The sequence below is a fragment of the Parus major genome, chromosome 1A, assembly GCF_001522545.3.
Source record: "Parus major isolate Abel chromosome 1A, Parus_major1.1, whole genome shotgun sequence".
NCBI classification, from domain to species: Eukaryota; Metazoa; Chordata; class Aves; order Passeriformes; family Paridae; genus Parus; species Parus major.
The window spans coordinates 47,538,795-47,561,924 of NC_031773.1; the positions used below are offsets into that span (position 1 = coordinate 47,538,795).

The following is a 23,130-nucleotide window of genomic DNA, read 5'->3' on the forward strand; positions in this document are numbered from 1 at the left end:
GCGCAGGCTCCCTACTGCCCCTGCCTGGCGCTCCGGGGGCGTGTGTGCGGAGCGGGCAAAGCGGGGGCGGAGGGCAGCGCGGGGAGAGAGAATTCCGGGAAAAGGAGAAGAGAGAAAAGGAAACAGAGAGAGAGGAAATAGCGAGGGGACGGGCAGGCTAGGGTTGGGGGGGGGGGGGGGGGCGGGCGGGGGCGCGGGGGGGGGTGGGGGGGGGGGGGGCGTCTGGGCTCCTCGCTTCTCTCCCCGTCCCCTGTCCGAGCCCCTGTATCTCTGTGCGCTGCCCTCCCCCTGGTTCGCCCCGTCCGGCTCGGCCTCTCGCTCCCTTCTCCTCCCTCCGTCGCTCACACACAAACAAAATGGCGGCTGTTGTTCCTTCGCTCTCCCGAGCCCTCGGAGGGAAGCGGCGGTGGCGGCGGCGGCCGGAAATGAGCCAAGAGAACGCGGAGGGCGGGGCCGCCACCGGGGGCGTGGTCAGCCCTGCGGGCGGGGACACGGCGGGGCGGGGCCCGGCGGCGCTAGCGCACACAATGGAACGCGGGGCGCCGGCGGGCTAGGGGGGGTGGGACCGCCCCAGCCGCCGTCACGAGACTGCGTTCATCCAATCACCGCTCGTCTCTCGCCCGGCTCTTCCGCAAACTCTGGTGGCCCCGCCCCTTAAAGGCGAAGGGTTTTTCCCTTGGAAAAAAAGGCAAAAAAAAAAAAAAAAAAAGGGCTCCTTCTTCCTGCCCCGCCCCACACGCCCTTATCTGTCGGCCGAAAAGTGTGCGGCGTAGGCCTGGGGAAGGCTCGCTTGACCCTGCGGCTGTTCTGGCGTCTTGCACCACCCGGTGCCTGCTGCCCGGCCCGGTGGGCTGAGGCGCCAGCGGGAAGAGCGCGGTTCTTTCGCCGCCGCCCTCCTTCCTTCCCTCCCGGCTGCCGGCTCCCGGCCGGTTCCCCGCGGCGCCGGCGGGCGGGGCGCTCCTGCCGCCGATCCCGGGCCGTGCTGCGCCACAGACATGGCAGCCCGGGCCGGCAGTCCCTGGCCAGCGAGCAAAGGGGCTGCGGAGCGAGGCCCGAGCCCCGAGGTGGGCGAATGCGCGTACGAGTCACAGAATAAGTTAGATTAGAAAAGACCTTTGCGATCATCGAGTCCAACCTGAGACAGAATACCACCGTGTCAATCAGACCACGGCACTGAGTGCCACGTCCAGTCTTACGTTAAACACCCCCAGGGACGGAGACTCCACCACCTCTCCAGGCAGCTCCCAATGCCTAATTGCCCCTTCTGTGAATAAATTCCTCCTAATCTGGGAGCGCTCTGTACTGCCCATCCCGGAGGTGTCCAGAGCTGCCTCGGGCTCCTGTCGGCGTTATAAAACATAAACGAAAACCCCAAAACCCCACACTTGTATGCCAAAGGGTAAATAAGCGCACAAGCCCCGCGCTCTCTGCCAGGCCCCCGCGCGTGCCGGTGATGGCGCAGGGCACGGTCTGAGGGATCGCAGAGCCCTGACAGCGCACCCGCCCCTCAGAGGGGCTGTCGCAGGCACAGGTGACACTGGCGCGGTCCTTCCCCAGCCTTCTCGGCCCCTGAGCCGTCCCAGAGGTTACGGACCCGCCACGAGTTTTCCTCAAATCTCTGAGGGCTCGTCCGTGAGGAAATGCCCCAACCCGGCATTTCCCTTGGGCGCGTTTGGACTCCGTCGGGCCGCACACCATTAGGGGATAGGAGTGGAAGGGAAATGCAGGCACGTGCGTGTTTTTAATGGAAAATCAGGGGGTGTTGATCCCAAACCGGACATTTGCGAGGCGGACTTCCCTTGCCGCTCACCCTCAGGGCTGAGCTCTCTGCAATCCACGTAAGAGCCGAAGCAGGTATTTGGGAAGAGCCTAGACTAAACACAGAATCCCTACTGCAGCCTGCAAGAGGAGTCTACTGGCGGGAGGAGATTCACAGCCCTGTAAGTTATCCACCAGCTCCCTCACATACTCCCACTCTTCAGTTTCCCTTGTTTGGGTTTTACATTAAGCAAGATTGTTCTTGTCTCCCCCAGCACAAAAAGGAAAACACAAACCACTCCAAAAATGCCCAAAGATTGGATTAGCCTTCCTGAAAAGTCTTGAAGGCATAGGCAGTACGCTAAGAGAGGTGGAGGGAGTCTTGCAAGGACAAATAAGCCTCAGGAAAATATTCTGTAGAGCAGAAAGTCTCAGTATTAAAGCTTCAGGGTTAACAGCCTTAAATTTACCTGTGATACCTTAGAAACTATGTTAGTGGTTCTCACAGGTTTTTTGCCTTTTATTGTTTCTAAATTTCCCAAAATATTCCAGTTATAGAGATTTTATAGTACTTCAATTTTTTTTCAGATTGACTGTTTTCCTTGTTTGCGAAGCAAGTTTTTAACATACCTAAGTCTCATTTTAACTTTTTTGTCTCCTTAGAATTAGAAGTTGGTTGAAATAAATCAATATAAAGTTGTCAGACTATCTGTAGGCCCTTAGTCCACAGTTCAATAAGGAATCAGTGCTGGCTTTAAAAAGATGCTGAAGTGCACATAAACACCTTAATGTTTTTAGAAGTCAGGTCCTTACTAAACAAGTTTGGATCAAAGAAAATGTTTCAAATAAGAGTTTTGTGGCACTTGTTCCTGTCTAGAGACTAGATCCTCCCACATAATTCACCTGAAAATGTGCTGACAAACAAAATTTTCTTTTTTGTTTTGGTTTTGGTTTTGTCTTTTGTTGCAGCTTAGCCTCTGATCTGGCTACCTGTATATCTATCCTTGAAAAGGCTTCGGGGAAGCATACCTGAGCTGTGGGAAACTTAAACTCTTAGATAAATGCTACCAAACCAACTTATGTCTTTTGAATATTAATTATATATATAAGGGATTAGCTGATACTTTAGTAAAGCCATAACTCTGCCTTTCAAGCTTCCAGTAGAATATCTTAATTCTTTAGTCAGTAGAAGGTCATATTCTGTTGGCTTTCCACATTAGAGATTTAAATGCAAGCTGAAGTATATGGAAAAGAAATAGAAAATAATGTTATTTGTGGGGTTTTTTTCCTAAAAAAGAAGGCATCAAAAATAAAAGAAGGAGGAAGAAAAGGGAAAGTCAGGAAAATAGGGTTATGATAAATCAAATATGTATGTATATATATATATATAAACAATGACAAAAAACTCTTCAATATCTGTGAAGTTTTCTGAAATCATTGCTGTTTTTTTAAATGCACCTTAGTACACACACACAACCCATGCCAGATAACATTACTGGAAAGCAATAACAGAACACAAAGCATACTAAGAAGCAAATAAATAAACCTATACAAATAAAACCAGAAGGATATCAAAACACTGGAAGTAAAGTACATTTATCAAAAAACTTCTCTTTGCTTCAGTTTCCCCATTATTACAGCAAGGACAGTAATATTTATCCCTTGAAAATACCTAGAAGAATTTATTAGCTCATTATTGTCAGTAATTACCGTAGTCATTATGTACTTTAAGATAACTGGATGAAACTACCATAAGTCCAGTTAAAATGAGAATCTGCTCAGGAAAGCAATCAGAGAGGAATGCAGAGCCTTGAACTCTTATCGTGGGATCTTGTTTGGCCTTATCTGGTAGTTACTGAAATTTGTAAGCATGCCCAGCTGCTTTGAGGGCTACAAAGAACAATATAAGATCCCTTTGTACTTCAAAGGTCAACGTGATGGCCAGAGCTCAGCAGCCCAGCTTCAGTGAGATGAGCAGGCAGAGGAATAATCATCTCCTTTGGCCCAGAGGGAGCTGGGACTGTGGCCTTCCCCTTCCAGCTGCTGGATGGAGAAGCAGTGTAAGATCTCAAAGTCAGCCAGCTCCCTTCCTAACACTGCTCGGGAAATCACTTATACCAATTAATACTTCCCTGCTCCCCCTCAGCAGGATTTGTCCCACAGTCCTGTGGCACTTCGAGTGTCTCTCTGAGTGATGTAGACTCTTGGGATGGAAAGCAGGAGCCAGCAACAGAGCACTCCCATTTTCTCAGTCCTGTTTCTGTTTGTAGTGTCCAGCTCTATTATCTTTTTTCCCTGAGCTTTCCAAGGCTGCTGTTCATGTCTGGCAGGTAACTTTTGTTCCTTAGCTACCTCCTGCCACTCTGAGTACTCTGCTCACACAGCAGCTGGGGAGGGAGGAGGAATGATCCCTTCTTTGTACCAGTGAGAGGGTCCTTCCTGGCACAGGTCAGAGGGATGAGGAAATGATTTAAGGCTGCAATTTTTGCAAGTAATGCCAGGGTGCAGCTATATTTCTGGAAAGCAAGAGCCAGCTGTGCCAGAGCAAAGAACATTGCTTAGTGCAGTGTCAACATTAAAACCCAGCAGCATTTTGATATGAGAGAAATTTTATTAAAACCATAAGAAGCGACCATCCAATAGTTGGTTCTTTCTTGCTTTTAGCGTATACATAAAAGAAAGGGCTGGCATTCTGACAGCGAGCAAAATGCTTTCAGTCCTCAGTCTCAGAAACACAGGCTTCCTCGGTCACACAGTTTTCAATAGCTGCAAACACAGAGTTATGTTGCTAAATGTTAAGGGCTCAGCTGTTTACCAGAAGAATGTTTCCTCCCTGGGACACATGGTTTCGCTTAAAAGAAGTTCTCCCAAAAACCCCACTTTATTTAATTAGTAAATGCAACATTATAGTTCTAACAAACATGCCATGCTGTCTTCCCTTACAAGAGCAAAATAGGAAAAGAAGACAAAAATTGACCTCTCAATTTAAGAGAGGGGCAGAAATACATTCTGCCTAGAAAATGTTGCAGCTTTGAGGTCTGGTGCCAAATCCCGTGCTTGAAATGTACGTATTTTAGTTGTCGTTTCCATGTCCTGGTTCATGCTGAAAGTACAAACATGGATTGGAGTGAGAGGCTTGTATGTTCTCCCAGCTTTTACCAAGGGCTCGTCAAATCTCTGCCTCCCACTTCCCAGGCTCAGCTCTCCCCTTTTTAAGGGAGAAGTGATCCTACTCCCTCTTACAGAAAGCACATTCAAATCATTAAATAAAAATTTAGTACACTTGTAGCTTCTAAATGAAATTACACTGAAATTAATGCATTTACATCAGCAGTTGATTTATCCCAGAGTATTGCCAGGATGCAAGCAAGAGCTTCTAGAATGAAAGTATTACATTTTTAATTAAGGGCCCTTGAACTTGCCACATGCTTTGAGCTTGTGGAGAGTGAAATGATGGCAAATTTCTGAACAACTCAGCTCAGCAAAGTATTTATGACTATCTGCTGAAAATGATGGTTGTGAGACAGAGCTTAAGCTAACATGGGAAATCTGTGCTAAAAGAATTACAGATATTGTAGCAACCCAAAGGAAGCATACTGTTCACATTCTTCTTCTTTCTTCTGACTCTTGTATCCAGTGGAAAAGTTCTTGATAAGCTTTATTGCACTGCAGAGGGTATAAACAATGCACTTTGAAATCTGCTGAGTTTAAACCCAAAACTTGCCTTTTCATTTTTTTTCCTGAATTGTCCCACAGACACAAATCCACACCACACATGTGTTTATAAAGAACAGAATACATTTATTACTGCCATACAATCCCTTCCTGTCTTGCTTTTTTTTTTTCTCAGTATTTCCTAATTTTTTTTTTTTTACTTGCTACAACATTCTTCTATTTGCTGAACTGCAACGTGGTGTTTGATGTCAACAATCAAAAGGCAAAGAGAGGGGAAAAGTATTTTTTTTTCTGCTTTAATAGTTTTTATGTTTCAAGATTTAAACTGATTCCTTCAATGGGGTCAAGCAAAAATTTATTCTGTGACAGAGAAATGTACTGAATCAAGAGGTTTTCAGTACAGAGGGTATTGGCCTTCTGATAGAGCTAATGGAACCCTGTTGTTCATAGGATAATACACTTAGTTAACACAATGTGAGCTGGTTTTACAGCTGCCATGGAAGGAAAAGGTTACACCAGAAATATAGGTCTGGTTGGGGTTTTTTTTCTTTTTTCTTTTTCTGCTTTTCTCTAAAAAGATCTTGCACATTCTTGGCTTTTTGGCATGCATTCTTTCCTTCTACGTGTAAATAGAAGTCAATTATTAACAAACACCAAAATACAATTGATTCCAATGCAACCACCATGTGTAAAACAATAGGGTAAATCCTCAGTTCCCTACCTTCCTAATTTATACTGACTTATCACTTCTCTTCCCAGAAGTTTCCTTGCAAACCCTCACATTTCATTGTCTATGAGGGTTTTTTTTTTTAGTATTTGGTCTCTTGTAGCAAGGGATGCTGACACCAGACAACACCAGACATTCAGTTCTCATTCCCTTCCTGTCCCTCGTGCGAGGCCTGGGAGCCTTGGAGAAGGGAACATCACCTCTGATGCTGCAAAGCTGCTAAAAGGCACCAAGAGAGAAGCCAGAATGCAGAAGCTCTGGCAGCCCCCCAGCAGCACACTTTTCCTCCTTGTGCTCCTACATTGCCTCAGTCCCTGGAAAGATCATTTTAGCAGAGCAGAGGTTTATGGGCTGATTTGTGATACTTACTCCAACCTCTTTTTCCATCTCAGATGCCTTCCCTTTGATTGCAGGGCAGACACGGGAGAGGGGTGCCACAGGATTCTCCAGATTCAGTGCATGAAGGTGGTCACAAAGCACATCAGTGGGGTGTCAGGGAAAGGCCAGTCACCCAGTCCAGCACAGGCACCATAATAAAGGTGCAACCACCTGGGAGTAAAACTAAAACCTTATGAGAGATGGCTGGACTGGTCATTGTTTCATACACCAGCAGGCCCCAATGAGAAAGGAAGGTCGTGGTTGCCGTGATACTTTGTCAGTATGGACTTGTTTATCATTCTTTAGAAGTGAAGAAACATTTAAGTAGCTTTAGGGGAAGGCAGAGGGCTTTTCTAGTGGTCAGAAAAGTAACAATTTCAAGGTTGATGTTACTCCTCTGTCCTCAGTGTTTATGTGACTGCAACTTTGTTGCTAATTAAGAATCAGCTTCAAGAAAGCAAAACACAAAGCACAAGGTGCACAATCAGCATCACGAAAGGCCAGAAACGTTGGTTCTTTCACCACGTGATAAATAAGTATTTTGTGCCGATGTATGGGTCCCGTGTGAAGGAGCTTGGCCATGGGTGCTCTGCACGGTGCTGCTAGGCCAAGCACCAAGCCCAGGAGAAGCTTCTCTGGGTGACCAGGACACTGAGCTCCCCTGGACAGAGAAAATTCTTTTGTCTCAGCAGGAGAAAAAAGCGTTGTAACATCAACCACACAAAAACCCCATTTGCTGCTGCTGCTCCTGCTGCTGCCCTGCACAGTGAGCATTGGCCCCCTGTTTGGGACTGGACAGAGGGGACTTTGCCTGGCTGTGCTGGATATGCTCCTAGCATGCCTGCTGCCTGTCCCCCCTGCGATGTCCTGGGGCTGATTTCCCAAACAGCTCTCTGGCAAAAAGGACACTGCTGCTGGACAAGGAGAGATGCAAAACTTACAACACCAGAGTGAGAAGCCTAGTGAAGTCTGGCAGCTGGATGTGTCAGTTGTCTTGGCAGCTATGCACGGTTTTTTCTTGTTTGCTGTGCTAGATGTAGGCATCTGAATTCCTGCTAAAGAGGAACAGGGGTGTTCAAAGCCTCTTGTGATTTTGCAGTTTGCTGGTTCATATGTCTTCTTATCTGGGGCACTTACAGATATATATGGATAAATGTACATGTATGTTTATATACCTCAGAGGTATCAGAATTAAATGTGTTTTGTTTTGAATATTCAAGACTTCCCAGCATAGTTAGCTCCTGCAAGAAAATTCTTTAAAAATTATTTTCACCTCAGTGAGCATCTTCCACAGAGGAGTGCATCAGCTTTCAGAAGGTGAGATGTGTGGAAGATTCCCTGTTGCCACGCAAAGGAGCTGAGCCAAGGACTAACAACAGTGGTCTGAACTACAATACGAAGGGGGAGCACGTCTGTGCTTGCACAGAAGTATCCCACGTCGGTGCAAAATGGGCCCGTGGATTCCTCTATCCCTCCTGGGTATTTCAATTAAAAGCCGAGAAGGAAGTCCAAGAAAATGCCTAAAATGGCTTGAGTCCTTCCTCACGATCTGGAAATGGAAGTCTGCGGTGACTAACTCCAGCCCAGCCACCAAACCCCTCCCTCCCCGACTCTGCATTGCTCTGTTCATTCCCAGCTCCTCTCCCGCGTTTGCAAACAGTCGGCAGTGGAAACGGTGAAGCAGTCTGGCTTCGAGCGCCAGCTCCACACGAGTGGTATGCGACTGCAGCAGGGGCTGTCACCAGCCCATCCCCGTGCCTAACCTAGGAAGAAGTGGTTAAAATCTGACGGGGGCAAGGCTTGATTATAAGCAGAGGAATGACTTTAAAAGAGGCTGCCGCCACGCCTGCAAACAAAGCCCGATTAAATCCTTCCATGGACTTAAACTGGCTTCAAAACAGGCCTCTAACAGCTTCTCCAGTTTAAATAAAAATTAAAGTGCTTGTTTGTAATTTCTAAGCCAGTTCAGATGATGCCTTCTGATTTTCTTACAAAGCTAACAGCAATATCCGTAAAGAACAAAATTAGCTAACTGAAAGCTGCATCCCTTACCCACTCAGAGCTGGTAATATGAGCTTATGTGAGCTTTTTTTTCTTTTTCTTTTTTTTTCCTGCTCATTCTGTTGTGGTTATGCATTTGACCTGAATTTGAAGGCATCAGTCCTGAAAGAAGAGTTGCCTGGGCACTGGGAGCAGTGGGAGCTCATGCTCTGATAGTGGGTTATTCCATGGGCGTCAGCCCAGTGCCTTCTCTGTTCACTCACATCGTTTGACAAGCATGAAGTCTCGGCTCTTCTGCTCAAATTTTAACCATCTAGGTGCAAATACTGAGTGATTTTGTGTGATTTCAACTGTTCATTTCCTTCTACCACCCATCCACCTCACTTAAAAGTCCATTGAGACTTGTTTTTTGTGTATTACCTATCCCACGGGAGTGTGTGATCTCTCCTGGTATGCAAGAACGGTGACAATGCAAAAAAAAACCCCAACAGAATGGGATGCTTGTCACCCCATTACTGTGTTATTCAAAATCTTACAGTTCAAAATCTTGCCTTCTCTTTCAGTTTAATTCAGTCACAACTTTTTCCTCGAGGACTCAAAAGAGTCAGAGCTTTCTGTGCTCATGAGTGAAGGCTATGGGAGGATAAATAATCCACTGTGGGGTCCAGGATGTCTTGTTCTCTCCTCTTTGGTTGTGAACCATGGAGAAAGATATGCTTGAAATGTTTGACTGCTTCTGAGACAAAGCCCTCCTTGCCCTTCATTCAGCAATATGGCAAAATATTTGGGAGACCAAACATGGCTGGAGATGAGTTTATTCACAGGGTGTATGAGGTCTTGGCTGGAGCGATGCAGAGCTGAGCTGCTGGCATATGCCCTACCCAAATTTACTCCTGCCCTCAGGTTTGTGACCTCAGTGACTATCTAATAGTGTAAACCTACCTTGTATATTCCCTGCAGAGCTGATTAAAAAGGATGAACACATGAAGGAACACCTGAGCAAGGATATCACTAGATTAATTCATTATTTCTACTAAGCTAATTAAAGGCAGATCAATTAAGTGATCACACTGCGATCATGATTAAGATCAAATCAATAAATCAGTAGATTCAAATGGTTGATCAGCAGGTTGTATATCTATCAAAATGACTTGTGAGGTTGCCACTGAAGGAATTACTTAGATTTTAATCTTGTCTAGGAAGATTTCAACAAGGAGGCAGAGTCTTTTCAGGCTAAAACCTCAGTGAGCTTTCCAGCAGTGAAGAACATAGGCCTTTGAAAGATATAATGATATTGAAGGAGATATCTCTCCTGCTTCAAAGGGGGATAGCCAGTCTTCTTTGGATTTTTTACCAAGCTGTATGACCCAGGTCATATGGTAATCTTGTTTTCACTGTGTTTGGGGATGTAACGTGACAGGCATCACCACGGTAACTTTCTTTTAACACATCTTTCTTAAACCTTAATTTTACTTTAAAATATATTAACATTTATTGTCTATATATATCCTGTTTCGCAAGTGGCCCAGTTTTTCTCCACTGCCAAAGCAGAAGGGGTAGTTAGGTAAACCTGGTACTTCTGAATAATCTTGTTTTCAGCTCCAAAACCTGCCTTCTTAGCTAATTTACTACTTTGTTCTAGTATTCCTCCAAGGGGATTTTTCCCACAAGCACACCTGGTCACCCATTCATACCAATAGAAAACCAAGAAGAGATGGAATCGATTCATTAAAACAAAGGTAAAAACAAACAATGTAATTTCATCATTCCTTGGAGGGTTTAATTCACATCCATATTTCTTCATTACACTAAGCACAACACTAAAGGCTTCCTCTGGGCACACAGCCTGGAGTCTGATGTGGCCCCAGAGCAGCCTGCAGCCTGCCCAGCCCCATGAGAGCCTTCCCTCAAGTCTAACTCATCTTCCTCTGCAGCTAAGGCAGCATGTTCATGTTTTTATTTTGGGTAGTGGATGATACAAAAGAATCACGTTTCTCTTATCGTTATCATTAGCATTTGTACAGGTACAACTTCTACTTAAACCAGCCTTGGGTTCACACTGTAGGGCTGTCAGGCCAGTTATAAACCCTGGTGGTTTGGATGGTATCTGTCATCCAGGTCCCTCATAAGCTGTGTTGGGAAGTCCCACTAGCAAGTGACCTTTAATTTTGCCTGATCAGTTTTGATCATATATCTGTAATATAAAATACAGATGTGTAGGAGGAAGCCTTGCCAGTAAAGGGGATGTTTTTCTTGCAGCAGAGGTAAAGGGAGTATCACACACTGTTGGTGGAAATCTCCCAATTTCCAGAAAAATACTGGGTATCCTGCTCAGCACACAGCTCCTTGGTACAGTTTCCTTGTGTTAGTTCCTCCTACAGTTAAAATATTGTGAATTTCTTACTGGAAAATTATTGGGGTGCTAACTTGGGGAATTTTTTCCATTACTCTCATGGCTTCTGATCTAAACTTACAAAACACTGTTTCATTAATTACTATTTTACCATTAAAGTTTTCTCAGTATTGACTCTACCTTGGGTCTATACTCATCCCACAATGTCCAGTCCAAGCAAGGGTCAAAATATATTTGAATTCCCAGTTCATGGAGGCCCCAGGCTTGCTGGTAATGTGGTGGAAGGCTTTTCAAATTTCTTTGTCACCAATGTGAATTATAGCATGCCTGAGGCAATATGTGGGCCTTAAAAATAAAAAAATAAAGAGTAAAATAAAAGATGCTGTGGTTCTCCTTTTGTAGAGACAGCACAAATCAGGGGGTGAGCTCTGCACAGTGCTCTGGTGGAAAGTAATTTCCTGATTTAGGGTATGTAGCTAAGGATTTTGACTGATCTCATCTATATATATATTCAGTCTTTCTGAGATACTATTAGTAAGCATAGCTGAAATTTGAATCTTATTTTATTTTATAAAGCCTCTTTTGTATTGTTTTTAGGGAGAGTTATCTGTGTTACTTGCAACATGACACAGCTTTGGGTCATCTGCAGGTTTAATTAACCTAATCTTTCAGGCAAATAATTTACATGAAAGTCATGTACAAGCCTGTGCCCAGGACAGATCCTGGCTCACCCTCACTTGGTCCAGCCTTTCATTTGGAAAATAAATCACCTTTAAAGTCCAGAATAGCACAGGGCTTTGCCACTAGCCCTCCACTAATTTTATCAAGTATGTTCTTCCTGGTTTAGCAGGACATTGCATGAGACTGGGCCACAGCCTGTCTGGAGCTGAGCTGCTTCACCTCTGGAGTTTCTAACTTCCAGGTTAGTCTGCTTCGGGAGGAAAGCTGGTTGGTGTGGTATGGCTTGGTCTTGACTAATCCAAGTTGGCTGCTTCTCATCTCATTGTTACTCTTGGATGTTTACAAATAAATTCATTATTTGTTCTAAAGAGTTACAGCTAGGCTGTCTGGTCTACAATTCCCTTGGCTTCACTTGTCTTCCCTTTTCTCTTCATAGGAACTCCTTTGGCCTTTTAAACTTGGGGGGTCTATCACTATCTCCCCAAATTAACCACTACTGTCAATTAGTGCTGGGTGAAATTGCTCCTGCACAGTGAAATTGAAAACATTTACCTCATCTGTGTGCTCTCTAACCACTTCTTTCCTTCCAGCTTGCATCTCATTCCCTGTCTTGGCTTCCTGTTCAGCAGCAATATATTCACTGTAGGCTGATAATAAAAAAAGTATTAAGGACTTTGATTTTATTGAAAGTATTTATCAATAGCTTTTGCTATTTATTGGGTAGCAGAGCAATCCTTTCCCTTACTCATCTTGGTTTTTTCCATATGAGATGAAGTCTTCTGTGCATGGTCCCCCGTGCTGGACTCAGGAGTGTTCAGTGCTCTTTTTTTAATCAGTGCATGACAGGGAAGATTTTTTGGAGCCAAGCTGGTTGATTTCTGGCCTCTGTTGTTTTTTAATTTTTTTTTTTTTTAAGTTCTTCAGGGCTCAGTCTCAAATAGAAATTTGAGCTGCTAAAGACACTGAGATCACCTCCCATCCACTGCTTGAGGTAAGCCCAGACAACACAATAGCTGTCCTAAGGCCATGTTTCTGAAGGTCTCTTCCCAAGATCCCAAACTCTCCACATCTGCTCAGTGATTCTTTCGTTAAGAGGGCCAGGAGGAAGGACTCTGTCTGCACAGCCTCCCACCTGTCTCCCTGAAGAGACATCCTTCCTTTGAATAAAAACTCCCAACGTCCCTTTTGGCATGCTCCTGCCTCTCCTGGTGTGGTGGAGTTTGGTGATGCTCCTGAAGGCTGAGGCTCCCCTGTGCCCTTTTGGAAGCCCCGTCACTATGGAGACTGTGTGCAGCTTTATGATCTGTTTGTTGTCCACCTCTCTCAATCAGAAATGCTTCTGAAGCCTTTATATTTTCAGTGATTTTCATTCAAATTCACTAGTGTGTGGTTTTGAATTCAAGAGAGAAACAATAGATACACTGTGAGGAAAAACTTCCAGAAACCTATGTGGTTCACTGTTGCACTTGTTTCTTTTTTTAATAATTAAAATAGACTTTTTCTTGATTTTATATTCATTTCATGTCATTGTCATACTGCTCTGAGAACATCAGAGAGAAAGAAAATTTTTTACTTCACCCCCTGCTTTGGATGCAAAACTCACCACATTGCTCCCCATGATCCAGCTGGGGTGGCTGTGGCACTGAGAGGAGCAGCACAGCTGCCCACATGTTCTCCTGCCCTGATTCTCAGGGGACCAGCAGAAGCCAGGCAGGATGGACCAGAACCCTTAGGGCCAAAAGGCAATTCTTCCCTGGAGCAGACCTGTGGGTAGCCCAGGAAGATCTTCTTGGTGCTCCCAACTCAACTAGGGGATGAATGAAACAGAGGAGCAATGATGGTGAAGCCTCGGAGTGTGCACATGGTAAATGCACCCAACTTTGCTCACCTGCTTATCACCAAGGGACATTTCAAACCCTGGTCGTCACTTCTCCCAGCTTATAAACTAAAGCTTCTACCTGCCAGGTCATAGCACTTCTGACTTGACAATTATTTTAATGAAGGATCACACCTTGGCCCACCCCTCTGCAGGACTTCTGCCTATGTTTGTCAGAGTTTTTATTCCTTGCCTTCTGCATATTCTTCCACCTGCTCTGACCTCTCTTCCACAGGAGTGAAGATCTATTCAGCTTTAACAAATGTTAGTGCTTCTGCATTTGATAGTAATATTTTAGGGAGTTATTTTCTTTCAAAGGAATTTAAATACCTCTGCTTACATGTGTTGCATTTCAAAATTTTGCATCTTGTGCTGAAGTGGGAAGAGCTCTTTGGTTGGGAACTCATGGTTTGCTCTGAAGGTTTGAGATATCAAAGAGAAAATCTTATTTCTCAAAATGTAGTTTAAAAAGAGCTCCCACGTGACTAATAATAAAAATGTATAGACATGAAATCAAGAGATTATTTGGGATAAAAATGGAATGCTTTCATGTACAGAAAATAAGGACTATGGTTTTAGTTGTGTTTTTATGTAGTTTGGTTACTAGTGTTCGTTCATTCTGGATAGTCAAAACAAACCACTTTCTTTTTAGATATCCTAATGTTTTTACTTATAGAGCATGACAGGATGCCCTTAGATTTGGTGTTCTAAATCACAGCAGTGTTCCTTAACAAATGTGCTTAAATGGCACAGGGTATCTCAACAGCAGGTTTTGATAAACCTTTCAGTTTTATGTACAGAACCAAAACACTGGGAATCTGTTTGGTTGAGTCCATTTGGAAGGGACCTTTCTTTTTCATCTAACCCTTGGTGTGGCAATGGGAAGAGACCTGAGGCAAAGAATGAAGGGCCAGGTTTGCACCCAGGATCTCGTGGCAGAGCTCGGCACCTTGGCTCGATCTTATTTTTTGCTACAAAGAAAAGGAGGCTGAAAAAACCCTGTTTTACTGTATTTTCATCTTAGGGAATTGAAAGAACATCAACTGAATTCAGGACAAAACAATCAAAGATCACGTCACTGGTGGTTTTTTATTTCTTTTTTTATATAACCTGTCTCCAACTATGAAGCCAACCATCTTCTGGTCACCCAACTTTGCTGATGGACCCAGTTTCAAACAGTTTCTAGCTCAATCACAAACCACCATTTAACTGGACTGAGTCACAAGCTTACCCTGCAGCAGCCACTCAAATGTCTGTTTTCTGGAGCTACAAGTAGGTCCCAGAGTGGTGTGAGCAGAAGATATCCAGAAGTGGATGGTGATGCCTCTGGGTGGTACAGGCTCTGCAGCTGATACTAATGCCAGTTGTCATGGCACAGTGGAACAAGGAAGAGCCCTGGGGATCCAGAAGGTGCAAAGCAGAGGAGGACACATCTCCCAGCTGTACTGTTTGGCAGCACCTATGCTAGGCAGGGAAGTCATCTTCAGAATACTGCCAGTGGGAGACCCGGCGATGAGCATGTTCAGCCCTTTACAACCCCAAGAGGGGTGTGTTGTTTTGGGGTCATTTATGCAATCAGAAAAAAGCAGAAATGAGCTGGGATCCTGAGTTCCTCAGAAACACCACATGGACATATAAAACCCCAGGACCGGACAGCAGCCAGTGATGTGGGCAGCATGCTAACAGATTGCTGAACTCACTGGGATTATAAACGCCCTCTCAAGATCACCCCTACCCTGTGATTGTGGTTTCTGTTTTTCTCTGAGGGAAGCTGACCCTACAGCCACTTTTACTTCAGCTGGGATTTATTGCTGTTAAGATTGTTGAATCCCTCTGCCTCTCCAGAGAACGAAGTATATCCAACAGCAGCAGATTCTGCTCTCAGGAAATTGCACAGGCTCAGGGAAACCCAGAGATGGTTGAGAGACCCTAAAACATCCCAGCTAAAGGTTCCCTCTCTTGTTTTGCTGGTGCTGTCTAGTAGGTCCATGGTGATGTCCCAGCATGCCAGACAGGCTCCAGCCATTATGCTGGAAATGAGGGGAGAGGAATGCTGAATGAGAAAGGTGCCTGTGTGGCTGCTGCTGCTGCTGCTGCTGCTGTTGCTGGATAAAACATTGCGAGGGGATGGGAAAGGCCATGGGGAAGGTGGTGGGAGGGCTCCTGGAGGCGGCACCTGCCTGAGGTTGCAGCAGCTCCAGGGTGATTCATCCTGGACTGGGAGTAATCAGCTGCTGAAATGCTGAGCCCTGAAACTGTTTCGTCATATTTAGCATTTCCCGCTATATAACACACAACTTTGCAAAGGGCTCTCTGCTCAGTGTTCAGCTGCAGCAAAGCCCTTAGTCACCTCCTGATCCCAGCAGCCATGCATCAGTCCTGGGGAAGGGAGCGGGCAAAACAGATCTTGCAAGAACAGGCAAATTACTTTTGCTTTCTCAAGGGAAAATCTACAAACAAACAAACAAACAAACAAACAAACAAACAAACAAAGAAGATAGTAAGGGGAAGTAAATACTTGAAATCAGCAGGATCCAAAGTGAACTCCATTATTATAGAAAAGCCAAAACAATCTACTGGCATGGTATGGGGGTTGAAAGTGCCTGAGTGATAGCTGTGAAACCTTGGAGAAGGTGCACACACTAGTGGCAAAACAAGTGATCAGAATTTTTCTACTCCTTGCTGCAGTTTTACCTGACAAGACTCCTCACTCAGAGCTGAGAAAATAATTGTCCTCTCAGCAAAGCTCCATGGGCCAGGGGACTGACACATCCAGGCTCCAACATGCTCTGAGAGGAAGATAATCCTATAGAGAAGATCTACAGAGAAAATTCAGCATCATGTGTTTTAAAATGTTTGGTTACATAAAATATTGGTAGATCCATTTTCCAAGACAGGTATTTTGCTCACAAGTACCTGGAGATCTTTATTAGAGCATTTTGCTCCCTGCTCCACCACCTCAGTCACTGAAGTGGAAAAATTCACTCCCAGAAACAAACAAGTAGAGATTGCAGTGATCACAGCACTCTTGGTGGGAAGCAGGTGCTCCCAAAGATTATCAGGACCTCCTATCCTGGAACCAACCCTGCAAAAGAGGCTGCAGCAGGAGCCCCCAGGGACAACACTGCAAATTTGCAGAGCTCACTGCTCTGTGCCAGCAGCCAGATGCACTTTGCAATCTTCTAACCTTCAAATGACCTCTGAAGGTCATCCAAAATACCCTCTGCTGGCAATTCAGTGGTGGGGAGTCTCCCACCCTTGGTATGATGTCAAATGTCGCCTACCTTTGGTATGGTGTCATTGTGCTGTGAGACTTCCACACCTCTGGGAGCAAGAGAGACCCCTGCCAAATCTTTTAACCCAGCAGCAAGATTTATAGGCCAGTGAAAGGCCACCCCAGCCATAAACCAGGAAGAAGCCCTTGTAGAAATAACCCTTCTCATTAAATCCTGGTTGAGATGCACAGTGCAGTGCATCTCTTGTTTGATGTACAGCTCCAGCATCTCCACAGACTTCAACCAACATCTTGTGGGTGATGTTTTCAAATTTCCTCCCAGTATGATGAAAGACTGAATGTTTAATTTATTAGAAGAAATAATCTCAGCTCCTGAAGCTGAAATTTCAATTTCATCACCTCGCCCAGGAGCTGGGACCTTGGCACAGATGGATAGTGTCTATTTGTTAATCCAGACCCAGAGAGAAGAAAGGAAGAAAAAGCTTGTAGTTAGAGGATTAAAGAGAGAAATTATTTTGGGGGCCTACTCATACCTGAGATTCAAAAAGCACTGATGCATTGAGGCCTTAAAGTGTATTTTTGCAGAGGTCAAGTGCATGTCCCCAGGATGGAATGAGCAGAATAAAAATTCGCATTAAATTGTGTGACTGAAACCTTGATTCAGAATCACTGGAAGTGAAAACCCCAGAGAACATGAAATGCTGTTAGATTTGTACTACAAGGCTTTGGGTTTTTTTCTCTACCCCCTGGTGCCTGATGTTCCTGCAATTAATTTAGTCTATGTTTCTAACAATGTATGTGCAGAAGGAGGGGGAGCAAATTGATTTTTTGGTTTTCCTTGTATCAAAACAGTATGGCTTGCTAAAGGAAGAGCTTACATTTCAGCCCCAACATATATCTCTCTTACATTCTGGATAATCCTTGAAAGATACCCCAAAGAGTAGATTTTTGCTGAGGAAAAAAGATGTGCACAAAGGCGTACAGGAAGACCTGTGCACTGCTGCTCACAGAAGACAGGTGAGGATAGGGGACATGTGCAGGAATGTTGGGTACTGGCACCAGCAGCACACAACTGCCTGGAGGCCACCCAATGGGATGGGAAATGTCTTGGACAGCCAAGGATGAGGACAGGAGCTTACTGACAAATTACTTGTGATCTTGCCGTGACTCACTACAGAAACTTCCCTGCCTCAGCTCGTCTTCTTGAGACATCTTTACTGCTGACTGATTCGTGGCAGTCTGGGTTTTTTTCAAACTTAGAAAGCCACCCAAACACACAAGCACTGAGTAATTACCATACATGTCTAGGACCTAAATAAATAAAAGTGCTTGCCCTGCACTTTTCTGATCCAAAGCACAGTAGACTCTGAGTAATCACTTCTAAACCTGTGTTTCAGATGTTTGTGTTGCTTTCCTGGGCTGGCCAACAAGAAAGCTGAGGTGGAGGATGAGTCTGATGTCCTGGAAAAGCCATAGAGTCAGACTGAGAGAGCACAGGTATGGCAGAGCTTTTCAGCTCCTCTTGCTGCACACAGCCTTTTCACAAAGGTAGAGCTGGGACTTGTGTGTGTTTCTCTCCCTGCTGTCCTTCTGAACACCATTCCACATGCAAATGTGCCCATGGACTAAATACCTTGAGCTCATCCTTTTCAGGAGATGCACATTACCTTGTCTTCTTCAAGCCTCTGTATGGCTTATACTACAACTGATGCCAAAGCACAAGTGAGGGGAAAAACTTGGTGGTGGAAATTCAAGGAAAGAAGGAAGCCAGGGCAGCTCTGACAACTTTTATGTCTCCTCCTAAAGTTGGCATGGGCATACACAGACTGGGGGAAGCACATGTATCCATGTCTTCAGCTCACAGCAGTTTGGAATGAGGGTAAGAGGACCTATCATCCCAAACCCAAGCCATTTTCCTGAAGAAGCTGTTGGAGATCTTTGGTGCTGCCTCCCAAAGCCACCTCCTTCCTGGCTCAGTAGAGGTGGTGGTACCAGTCTCCTCCAGCAGTACCTGCAGGTGTATGGGAAGCAGGAGGAGGCATGGCTGGGGAAATGGGGAGGCACAGAGCAGGGTGGATGGACTAAGTGTCCAAAACAGAGAAAATTAAAATCCTACAGAGGGAACTCTTCCTTCTCTTGGAAGGTACTTTGAAGGGCTGTTTTAAAAGATTTCTCCAGTGGACTGATGAAGAAGGCAGGCTCAAGGTACAAGCACATATTGCTTTCAGGTATGTTCATGGGGCATTTAGGGACAGCTTGATCTATTTAAGATGCAAAAGACAGTCCAAGATAGACTGAAAATTTGGAACAAAACTGAAAGACATTATGTTGTTACAACCAGATAAACAGTCTGTTCCTCTCTCAAAGTTAAGCAGATTTGACTACAGTTATTTCTGCGTTATATCCTCCTGTTGTGTACTTCAGATGAAGTTCTGTCTCCAGAGAATTAAACACCTCTGTATCCACAGGGCTGCCCTGGTCCAGTTGGGGAATGCAACCTGTCCCTGGAAAGAAGTTATCCATAAACAGTGAAAATACTTGTCAAAATTGTACAGAGAGCCTTTTAATTAAAAGAAAAGCAAAGCAAAACAAACCCCAACCTAATTATGTTAGTCTCGTGATGAGGAATTCAGCCTACTCTTACTTTACTGTACCTGAAGCTCTCATTTTTCAATGTCTGGGAATGGATATACATATTCAATGCTTGCCCTGGTTCTAGAACTGCATTCAGTCCAAAACGTAAAATCACTTTAAATTTTGCTACAAAAATTGTCCTTCTTAAGTCTCCAGCCTTGAAGTTTTCACTCATCAGTGTAGTGCCAGTATTCAGACCCTGGCTTTCATCCTGGAGGCAGGAGGGTCAGTGTTTCATGCTCAGGGTGTCAGAGGTTTCCAGTCAGACGTTGGACAAAACGCCGCTTTTCAAGGAGACTCTCACAAGTTGCTGGAGCTTTCTGAGCTTATTTTGTCCAAGAAAAAAATATTTTAGATCCATAATAAGGAGTTTATTCCAGGTCTTTTTCTATTTTGTACGCAATATTTTAGTTATGGCTCTACCCATGCCAACACCACAGGCTGCTATTTTGCTGTTGTTCCTGTGAATGAAGTAAATAGCTCTGCATTCCAGCTCATGATAATAACACAGCTATATTCCTAGTTGGCCTTGGCCAAAACAAGCTATTAAAATGAGTTTTGGTTTGTCACGTTTCATGTTCTGAATCATCTTCAGGAAGTGTGGATCTGGTGGAAAGGCACTGAACAGGCAGGAAAAATGCAAAGATGAACCTCTCATGCCAGGATCCACTGGGACAAAAGCAATAATGTTCCTTGTCTCCTAATGTGCAAATGTGTGCGTGGAAAAAGGCTCATTTTTTAATGTGTTCAAAACACAGCACCCTTTTTTTTGCCAGTTGTAACTCATAGTGAAATGCCTGTGCTGACTCTCCTCTGTCTTCTGCTGCAGGGAGGTGGGCAGTGGAAAATGCAGCACGAGGCTTTGTCAAGTGCTTCCCTGTTACTGGAGTAGTTTTGCTCAATGGTTTTTCTGATAGGGTGAAAAGAAGGTTATCTCATATGACTTGAACTGTGCAGCCTGATACAATCATTAGGAAGCTTTGACTGTGTAATAACTAACTTGTGATATTAGTGCAGCTTTCTGCAGGTGCCTCTCTGAAGCTCCTACCTTGGCAGCTGCTGTGGGCAGCCTCCCCTGTTGTGGAGGCAGCCCATGATGGCAGTCACTAGTGGGGATGGTGGGCTGAAGAGACCACCCTTCCGTTCACTGTGTGACACTGCCGTCTTCTGCCTTGAAGTGCAGGAAGAAGCTTGAGCTCTTTCTGCTCCCCACACTCGCCACCCCATGTTCTCCTTGGCACAGGCTCATTGCTTTATTTGTGTAGAGTTGCATCTGTGCCTGGATCCCATAGGACTCTGGTAAGGATCCAACATCATTCATTTCATGGGAAAAGCTTTTTTGAAGGGACCAGAAGATTTCAGGGCAGTCAGGAGAGAGGCGTTCTCCTCAGCAAAACAAGCCTCTGAGTGGCTGCCAATTAGCTGCTGTAACAGCTCATGATGTCAGGTAGTGTTTGAAAGGCAGAGATTTATAATCCAGGGTCACATAATCTCTATGGCAAATCAAATCTGTGATGAAAAAAAGCAACCCTGTAATAAAAAGATTCAACACAGGAAGTCTGATAAACTGTTAATTTTACTTAAGATAATTACGGTATTTACATCTAGGTAGTGCTGACAGTCCAAGGCTTTGATATACTCTAATGTGATTTATGGGCAGCAGAAAGGATCTGGGTTGAGCTCATTGTCCTCACCTCAGGCACATCTGCTCTATGTGCAAAGCTCTGATGAACACGTGCTGCCACAATAGACAGGACTGGCCACAAGTGCCTCCTGTCAGAAGCATGACATCTTCATGGGCTGCTGTTCAGGGATGACCAGGGATTATTAAATACTAATGAAGATACTACAGTTATAGACAGCTCAAAGAGCTTGACAACGCACTCAAGGGAAAGAGCCCAATCTGGTATTCTGATCCCAGAAGAGAACTGGGAAAGGAGAAAGCAAATGAGACTGCCTCATCTTCCAGGAGCTGCTTTTAGTGCTTCAGTAGATGGTTGATCAACAGTGGCCTCAAATCCAGGGCCACTGTCATTACCTGCAGCTCCATTCTGCTGATGCAACCTACAGCATAGGTGAGGAAACAGCCACAAAACAAGTAACGGCTGAGGTTCTAACAGTGATTTGTGACACAAATGCTGCAGCTGCTTGTGATTTTGAGGATTTGTCGTGTCCCTCTCCCATGGATGCTATCCTGCCCCTTGGAGGTCTCCAGCTTCAAGCAGGATGAACCGTGTCATTGAGGTGGTGGAGGCAGTCACAACCCAGGACAGAAATATTCCATGAGCACAATGGTTGCAGATACACTAAAAACAATTTTTGAGCAAGATGTCATATGTGATATGGGAGAAGAAGGAGCATCTCTGGGTGTCAGTCTCAGGTTTTAAAGGTGGTTAATGCCTGGACCAAAAAGACTGTGGTTTGGGCTTATCATCAGCTGACCATTGTCTGAAATGACGCTGAGGCTCATGGGTGACAATCAGGGATTTGAGGTCTTCAACATCTCAAGAAGATGCCACGTGGATAAAGTTATATCTGTCCTAAAATGGCTCAAAAAGGAAGGGGTATCACATTTTGCCTCCTATGCAACATCTCTTTGCCATCTTACCACCCCACTGGAAAGGCACACAGTGGCACCAAGAGACATGCAAAATATCCATTGTGAGAACAGGTTTGTGTTGCTTCTCACACAAGTCCCTTTAGGGGAAGGAAGGTTTCTGTAGAACCCAGAAGCTCAAGACAACCCTCACAGGGCTGTTGTCTTTCTTTGTAGACTTCTATCTCTGAACACTACACAGATCAGTGATTTATGAGTATTTAAATGTTTGGTCTCCATTTAGCTAAGCAGGGAGATGGATGGCCACTCACTCTGCATGGAGCAGCAGGACATCAGAGCCTTGGCACCTGGAGCCATCTCTCATCCCCAAAACTGAACGTGAGTCAAAGGGTTTTGTGACAAGCATAATGACTTGTACACTGAAACCATGTGAAACCGGACTCATGTTTTACAGAAAAGGCTGCAGTTCCGGAATGGATTTTGGCAAGCACACGCCCTTCAAAAATCCACAATACTGACATTTGGTGAAGGGTGGGAGGGGGAGGAGAACACAAAACATCCAAGCCCATGTTTTTCATTAAAAAATCATAATGTTTCATGTCTAAAATATCAAAATGAATAAGTTCAATGCATCCAATACAACTGCAATGAAGAGACTGCTCTAACAGCACACCACTTCTCTCTGTGAGTGGACAGGAGATGAATGTCCTTTTTGATCTGCATTGAAAGTGGTGTCTTCTAGGACATAGGACATAGGAGAGGAAAGGGGATGAAAAGGATATTAGCCTGCATCTCAAGAGAAAAAAAACTCCCTTTAATCCTCTTCCCAGCAAATAAGGTGAAGAGGATACGAGAGTAAGAACAGCACAACCAGAAGAAAAAGACATGTTCTCAAGGGCACCATCAGAACCCTGGCACTTTGCATTCCCATGCTGAGTTTTGATACCTACCATGATAATACATCTGATTCCTTTCCAGAGAAAACTGCTCTGCTGTGTTCCTGGTTTATGTGTTGGAGCAGAGAGGTCAGGAATCACCTTTCATGCAAGGACCAAGAAATCAGGTGACTGAGCCATATTCACAGTCGTATGTAAAGAAAAGGCAGCAAACAGGCAAATTCTAGGCTGCTGCAGTGGAGTGGGTAAATTCTTCAAGGCAACAGGCAGTGGTGCATCCCCACACTGAGATTTGGCCTCTCCAAAATCAGTTGGTGATAATTTCCAATGGATTTTAAAATCAAACCTCAAATACCTTT

General features: G+C 44.7%; 2 long non-coding RNA genes across 13 annotated transcripts in view; one reads left to right on the forward strand and one right to left on the reverse strand.

The window, feature by feature from the left end:
- LOC107204431 overlaps positions 1 to 507 on the reverse strand; it is a 1,563-nt gene extending 1,056 nt beyond the window's left edge. The window contains exon 1 of one of the 2 annotated variants that reach the window (XR_001521586.2): positions 350 to 507. This is a non-coding gene — a long non-coding RNA (uncharacterized LOC107204431). Of the gene's footprint in view, positions 1 to 345 lie in introns of both variants that reach the window. The other variant, XR_001521585.3, reaches the window with a different exon arrangement.
- Positions 508 to 522: 15 nt separating this feature from the next.
- LOC107204433 overlaps positions 523 to 23,130 on the forward strand; it is a 31,443-nt gene continuing 8,835 nt past the window's right edge. For 2 of the 11 annotated variants that reach the window (XR_004497460.1, XR_004497459.1), the window contains exons 1-8: positions 523 to 1,940; positions 7,817 to 9,442; positions 10,182 to 10,278; positions 11,740 to 11,814; positions 12,490 to 12,564; positions 18,082 to 18,181; positions 22,159 to 22,253; positions 22,854 to 22,938. This is a non-coding gene — a long non-coding RNA (uncharacterized LOC107204433). The other 9 variants (XR_004497461.1, XR_004497462.1, XR_004497458.1 and 6 more) reach the window with 7 other exon arrangements.